The following is a 6,646-nucleotide window of genomic DNA, read 5'->3' as shown; positions in this document are numbered from 1 at the left end:
GGTAGGCAGCCTGTTTCCTCAGCTCCCAGCTTTTTCCTTTCCTTTCTGTTTTTTCTTGTGCTTTAAGCTTTTTTTACCCGACACTCTTGGTCGTGTTTTATTTCTTGTGCAACGTGGACCCACAACTTTTCGTGAGAGTAGTAGTATGTTTTTTCTCCATACAGGTGACCCAGGAGTTTTGTTTTTTTTGTTTGTTTGTTTTTTTTTCTCTCTTCCCCCCCTTCTCACCGTCTCTTCTCCCCTTTGGTTTTCTTTCTCTCCCTCTCTTTCTTTCATTCTTTCCCCCTGTCCTATCCCACAGTCATGTCTGTCCCGTTTGCAACTGAAAATAAAATAAATTCATAATTATAATAAAGGTCAATCAAATGGACCAATATGGCAAGGCCATGATGATCCACTTGGTAAAATAAATCCGCTTGGCATCTTTCTTTGCCTCAAGACAACAATTCTGATGGCTATAGATCCAAACGGGACAAAAAAAAAAAAAAAAAAAGAGAGTAGTAGTATGTCTTCTACTCTTTTTGGGACTTTTTACCACCACTTCTGGAGAATCTGTAAGCCAAGCCATTGTTTACAATAGGGAGCAGCTGCTAGCACTGAGCAACAGGAAAGTACTCCCGGAGGAGCGACCCAAGATTCCGAAGGAATTACGACGTTGGAGGAGGGGACGCAGGGCTGGAGTGAAGTAGCAGGAAAGAAGGAGACTGTACAAACCAAGCATTCCATCCATTCTCATGGGTAATGTAAGATCGTTACCCAACAAGATGGAAGAGCTAATTGCGCTAACCAGACTGCAGTGGGATTACAAGCAGAGCAGCCTCCTCCTGTTCACTGAGACATGGCTCACGGACCACACACCAGACTCTGTCATAACTCTGGATGGCTTTCAACTGGTTAGAGCGCACCGGAATGCAATGGAGAGTGGTAAGAGCAGAGGTGGGGGACTAGCAATGTATGTCAGTGAGAGATGGTGTAACCCGGGACACATCACTGTGAAGGAACAGAGCTGTACCAAAGACATTGAACTGTTGGCAGTTAGCGTCCGGCCATACCACCTGGCCAGGGAATTTTCACACGCTATTGTGCTGACTGTTTACATCCCACCCTCGGCCGACGCTACAGCAGCCTGTGATTACATTCACTCCACTGTCTCTCAGCTACAGATGGCACATCCGCAGTCCCTCATTATTATTTCTGGGGACTTCAATCATGCCTCACTATCTGTCACTCTCCCAAACTTCTCCCAGTACGTTGACTGCCATACAAGGGACAGCAAAACCCTGGATCTATTGTTTGCCAACACAAAGCAGGCTTACAGTGCATCACCCCTCCCCCCGCTTGGCCACTCAGACCACAACCTGGTCCTTCTCCACCCCACCTACACTCCTATGGTGAAGAGGAACCCCCCCACGAAGAAGGTGATAAGGGTGTGGTCTGAGGAATGCACTGAGGCCTTAAGAGACTGTTTTGAATGCACAGACTGGCAGGAACTCTGCAAGCCTCACGGTGAGGACATCGACGCCCTCACCCACTGCATCACGGACTACATTAATTTCTGTGTTGAGAACACTGTGCCTACCAAGAAGATACAGTGTTTCTCAAACAATAAACCGTGGGTCACCCCAGAACTGAAGGCCCTGCTGAACAAGAAGAAGAGTGCTTTCTGGTCGGGAGACAAGGAGGAACTTAAGAAAGTCCAAAAGGATCTTAAATACAAGATCCGAGAAGGCAAGGAGCACTTCAGTAGGAAGATGGGAAAACCAACTCCAACAGAAAAACGTCAGAGAAGTCTGGAGGAACATGAAACAAATCTCTGGACATTTCCAGGACAATGGAGGAGCCACAGTGTCTGCTGGCCGGGGGTGGGCTAACGACTTGAATCTGTTTTTTAACAGATTTGACAATGGCCCACTGATCACCTCTCCCACCCCCCAGGTTCCATTAACCCCCCTCCAGTTGCCGCCCCCCCCCTCCGGGTGCAATGCCATTGTCACCTGAGCTCTCCTCTCACCACAACCCTGCTTCACCCCTATCCACACATCTATCCACAACGAAGCGAGCCCCACCCCCCACTCCAGCCCAGCCTCACATCTCCTTCACAGCTGATCAGGTGAGAAATCAGCTCAAGAGGACGAAGGCAGCAGGTCCGGATGGAATCTGCTCCAGACTGCTCAGGGACTGTGCAGACCAGCTCTGTCAGGTGGTCCTGTACATCTTCAACCTGAGCCTGAGCCTGGAGAGGGTTCCTGAACTGTGGAAGACTTCCTGTGTGGTTAAGGTGCCAAAAATCGCACACCCCAGGGAGCCCAACCACTTCAGGCCTGTTGCCTTGACTTCTCATCTGATGAAGACCATGGAAAGGCTCATCCTGCACCACCTTCAGCCACTGGTGGGCTCAGTGTTGGACCCCCTGCAGTTTGCCTACCCTTCTGGAATTGGGGTGGATGACGCTGTCATCTACCTGGTACACCGATCCCTCTCTCACTTAGAGCAGGCGGGGAGCACTGTGAGGATCATGTTTTTTGACTTCTCCAGTGCTTTCAACACCATCCAACCCGCACTACTGAGAGGGAAGCTGGAGGGAGCCGGAGTAGGCAAACAGCTGACTGCATGGACCATCAACTACCTTACCAACAGACCACAGTATGTGAGGCTCCATGACTGTGTGTCTGAGGTGGTAATCTGCAGCACGGGGGCACCACAGGGCACGGTTCTCTCACCTTTCCTGTTCAGCCTTTACACTTCAGACTTCTGTTATAATTCGGACGATTGCCATCTACAGAAGTTCTCAGATGATACAGCCATCATTGGATGCGTATCAGACGGGAATGATCAGGAATACAAGGGGGTCATCAGTGACTTTGTTGGCTGGTGTGAGACCAACGTACTCCAAATCAACGCCGGCAAGACAAAGAAGATGATCATAGACTTCAGGAGGAAGTCACCCCCTACAACACCGGTGAACATCCAAGGGAAAGACATTGAGATAGTGGACTGTTATAAGTACCTGGGTGTTCACCTCAACAAGAAACTGGACTGGACTACAAATACAGACGTCCTGTATAAGGGCCAGAGTCGACTCCACCTGCTGAGGAGACTGAGGTCCTTCGGAGTCTGCAGGACTCTGTTATTCTATGACACTATCTTAAACAAGAAGTGTGGAGTCAGTCTGAAGTCCAGAGCACAGCCTGAGTCCACCGTCCTGAGCAGAGCCACAGTGAGACTGAAGCAGCAGCTCGATGCTCCTACAGTGGATCTGTGGTTACATGAGCAGATTTCTATGGATCCAGTGTGACTGTGATGAGTCCTGATGAAGTGAACAGAGTGAAGATTTGTGTAGAAGCAGGAAGTGTGATCAGCTGCACTCACCACTGTTGCTGAGAGGAACCTGATGGACTCCAGTGAATCTTCTTTTAGAGACAAACAGGACTCGACTGCAGCTCTGCTGCTGCTCTCTCACACTGTCACTTCTGCAAAATGACGTTGGGCTTCTTGTTTTTCAGGTGTTGCTCCGCCTCTTCCTGCCTCTCCCTTTACAGGAATCAGCCGGTCTGTACTCAGTGACTGTGTGCAGCGGGTGGGAGGAGTGAGGAGTGGTGTGTGGGTAAAGTTCAAACAGTAATGACAGCCCATTTTAACTTTGGAGAAGCTCACTTGCGATTGTTCAACATGTTGTGTAGCGCTTTCGATTCCGATCTTGCAGCCTGCTTGAAAAAGAGAAAATTGCCAAACAAAAAATCTCAGTGCACTGTTAAAAATCAAAAAATATGAAGGCCTAGTTTTAGGACTTGTCTAAGCATACTCTTAGAATAATTGATCAAAACTGGCAGGTTCAAAGTGGTACCAAAACAAAATGCATCAGTAAATCTCCAAAACTTTCATCCACCAGTCACACCTCACACAACAGCAATATTCTATTACATAATGAGTTTTTGTTTTCCCCCATGTACCCAGATGTGTGTCATGATAAGACCTCCCCCACACATCAGAAACAAGAAACTCAATAATCTATTAGTCTCCACTCATCTGACCCCCCTGCAGCATTCTGTTCACCCCTGCAATGATTCAATCATCCTTCCCCAAAAATAATACTAGTTCACTAGTCTGTGTATCACTTCTCAACCTACTAAGTGAACCGGACAAGATGATGTTAACAGAAATGCTTAAAATACTGTTTGATCTTCATGAGCTTCATTGCATGTGTGTTTGTGTTAGTAGGATTAATGCATTTTTCTGTTTGTGTAATTTTGTGTACCTCTCCTCGTTGCAGTGGTCCAGACACTTTTCAATTCTCCACGCAAGGCAGTCGTTTTTTCTTCCCAGTTTCCTAAACCCAAATTTCATTCCCACACTAAAACAGCCTTCCTCCATGTCCTCCCTGCTCCTTCCACTGTGGTCTCATCTCATCTCCCTCCTTGCAGCAGTCCAGTGAGAGTCAGTTGTCTTTCAGCTTTGTCCTGTGTCTTTAACACTCTCATCTTGCCATTTTTGCGCCGAAAGTGGCAAATGTCCAACTCAGGCAGTCTTTTCAAAGTCCATTCACACACAGTGAAGTTGCAGCTCGTTGGAAATGCACATCCACCCATCCAGTCATGATGATGCCATTTTTATCCTTGCTGTCGCTGTCTTGCACAGCTGCTGCTGCTGCTGCTGGACCTTTTCTTCACTACTCAGGATGCTGCTGTGAGCTCTTGAGATCCATCTCGTTGTTCTGGAACTGCATTTCTTGTCTTCAGGGAGAGATTTTGGAGCTTGTGTTCTCAGGGTGACAAACACATGGAAGTTAAGCTGTAAAACAATTCAGCCAAAACTTGGCTTGAGTGTTTCTAATGATGTTAACCTATAATGGTGTTAACCTATAATTTTCTTCCGTCTGCTGCACGTGGAAAATTGATGCAGGTCTGCTCTTCACCTGCAAGTGACACACTGAGACATTTTGATCATTGTTCTCACTGCTTAAAACAACACATCTCCCCTCTCTGGTTCTGAACGCCCCTTTCTTAAAATCCAGAAAGTGAGACAATGCTGGTGGCCTGCAGTACCACCCTCACCCTCTAGTCGGAAACAACTGTTACACACATTTCTACACTCCTCTCTTTTTTTCTTTTTTTTCTTGTTTTGTTCCCCATTTTCAACATTTTGAACCCCAAAATCCAAAACATCCATTCAAAATCCAGAACATCCAGACTCAACAACTCCTTCTTCCCACTGCTATCAGACTCTTGAACAGCTGACCTGTTTTAACAGTGATGTTTGCACATCAGGTCATCTTTCATATCAAGCTCACAGCTCCTTTGCACATACATCTACCTCACACTTACATTTAGTCTCCACTCATTTATTCATAGTATTTGTATCTTATCTTGTTCTATTTGTATTTATTAACGTGCATCTGTGTGTGGACAGCACAGAGATCCACATCTGAAACCATCAACAGTCACATGTAGATCTGCTTCATCTTCAGCTCTGTGTTTCGTTTTTGTCTGATCTTCTCTGAAGCTTCCTGACAGTCAGCAGCTTTGACCTTTGACCCACATGAAGCTAACATGTGACACAGAGTCAGGACGCTCCGTGGAGATCCATCAGCACAGCAGAAACACGCTCGGGGTCATCATCTTTAGAAACTTCCTGTGGATCCTACAGTCTAAGATCCAGAGCTGTCACTAGGATGGTTCAGTCATTTCACATCAGCTACAATTAGAACTCAGAGCTGAGCAAATATAATCAATCACATGCTGTAGAAACATAGAAGTTTCTATCCTTCAGAAAACATCTGACAAAAAGATCTAAAAGTGTGTGAAGAGCAACACTTGTTGTTCTCTAAATGTTTGGCCACAGCTGTAGAAAACACTGTGAGTGTTGGTCAGTAATTACATTTAATTTAATTTCTCTTTGTGCAGGTGAACACTGTCCAATCTTCTGTCTAAATGACTGCTTTGTCTTTAAAAAGGTGAAGAGCCTGAGGCCGGTGACCTTTCCCCGAGTACATCCTCACAGCGGCTCACAGGACCAGGCCTCACTCCTGTCCTGCCAGAGAAGCTTCAGACATCTGATCAGTGGAGTATTAGTAACACAGAAAACTAAAGAGGACGTGTTACTTTTATCTTTATTTATTTTATACATTTGTCATTGTTAGACATGAGGTTCACTGAAATCATTAGTTTTGTCAGATTTCTCTCCCTCTTCCATGTGACTGTGTCAGCTCGTCAGCATCTGTTTGGGACGAGAATGCACCAGGAAGTAATGAAAAGTACCATTAAAAGCAGGAGAGGTTCTTATATTACAGAAGAAGAGATTATTGTAAAAAACTATCTCAATGCCATCAATGATTTAGGAACCTGAGAGAGGACTTGGTAAAATAAGACGTTCTTATAACTTCACCCTGTGACGGGCCAAGCTGCGACTCTCAGAGATGGTGATGTAGGTACAGAGCATGTGAGAGTGCGGTCCAGGAAATGTCTCTTCTAAAACTAGATGAAGGCACAAGGGGATCAATGTCAAGGCATTGAGATTCGACATCTTCATCCTTCAGTGGAGACTCCAGAACACCTGGGTGGGTATCATGACAGACAACAGAGAAGAAATCCACGTTGAGACTTGGGAGGAAGGAGTGCTGGGCACAGAAGAGATGAAGAGTATCTGAGAT

The sequence above is a fragment of the Aulonocara sp. 'chitande type north' Nkhata Bay genome, linkage group LG3, assembly GCF_057382095.1.
Source record: "Aulonocara sp. 'chitande type north' Nkhata Bay isolate Kocher_YH1m ecotype deep benthic linkage group LG3, A_spYH_male_GT1.1, whole genome shotgun sequence".
NCBI classification, from domain to species: Eukaryota; Metazoa; Chordata; class Actinopteri; order Cichliformes; family Cichlidae; genus Aulonocara; species Aulonocara sp. 'chitande type north' Nkhata Bay.
The sequence above is the reverse complement of the archived record's forward strand: the minus strand, read 5'-3'. Positions refer to the sequence as shown.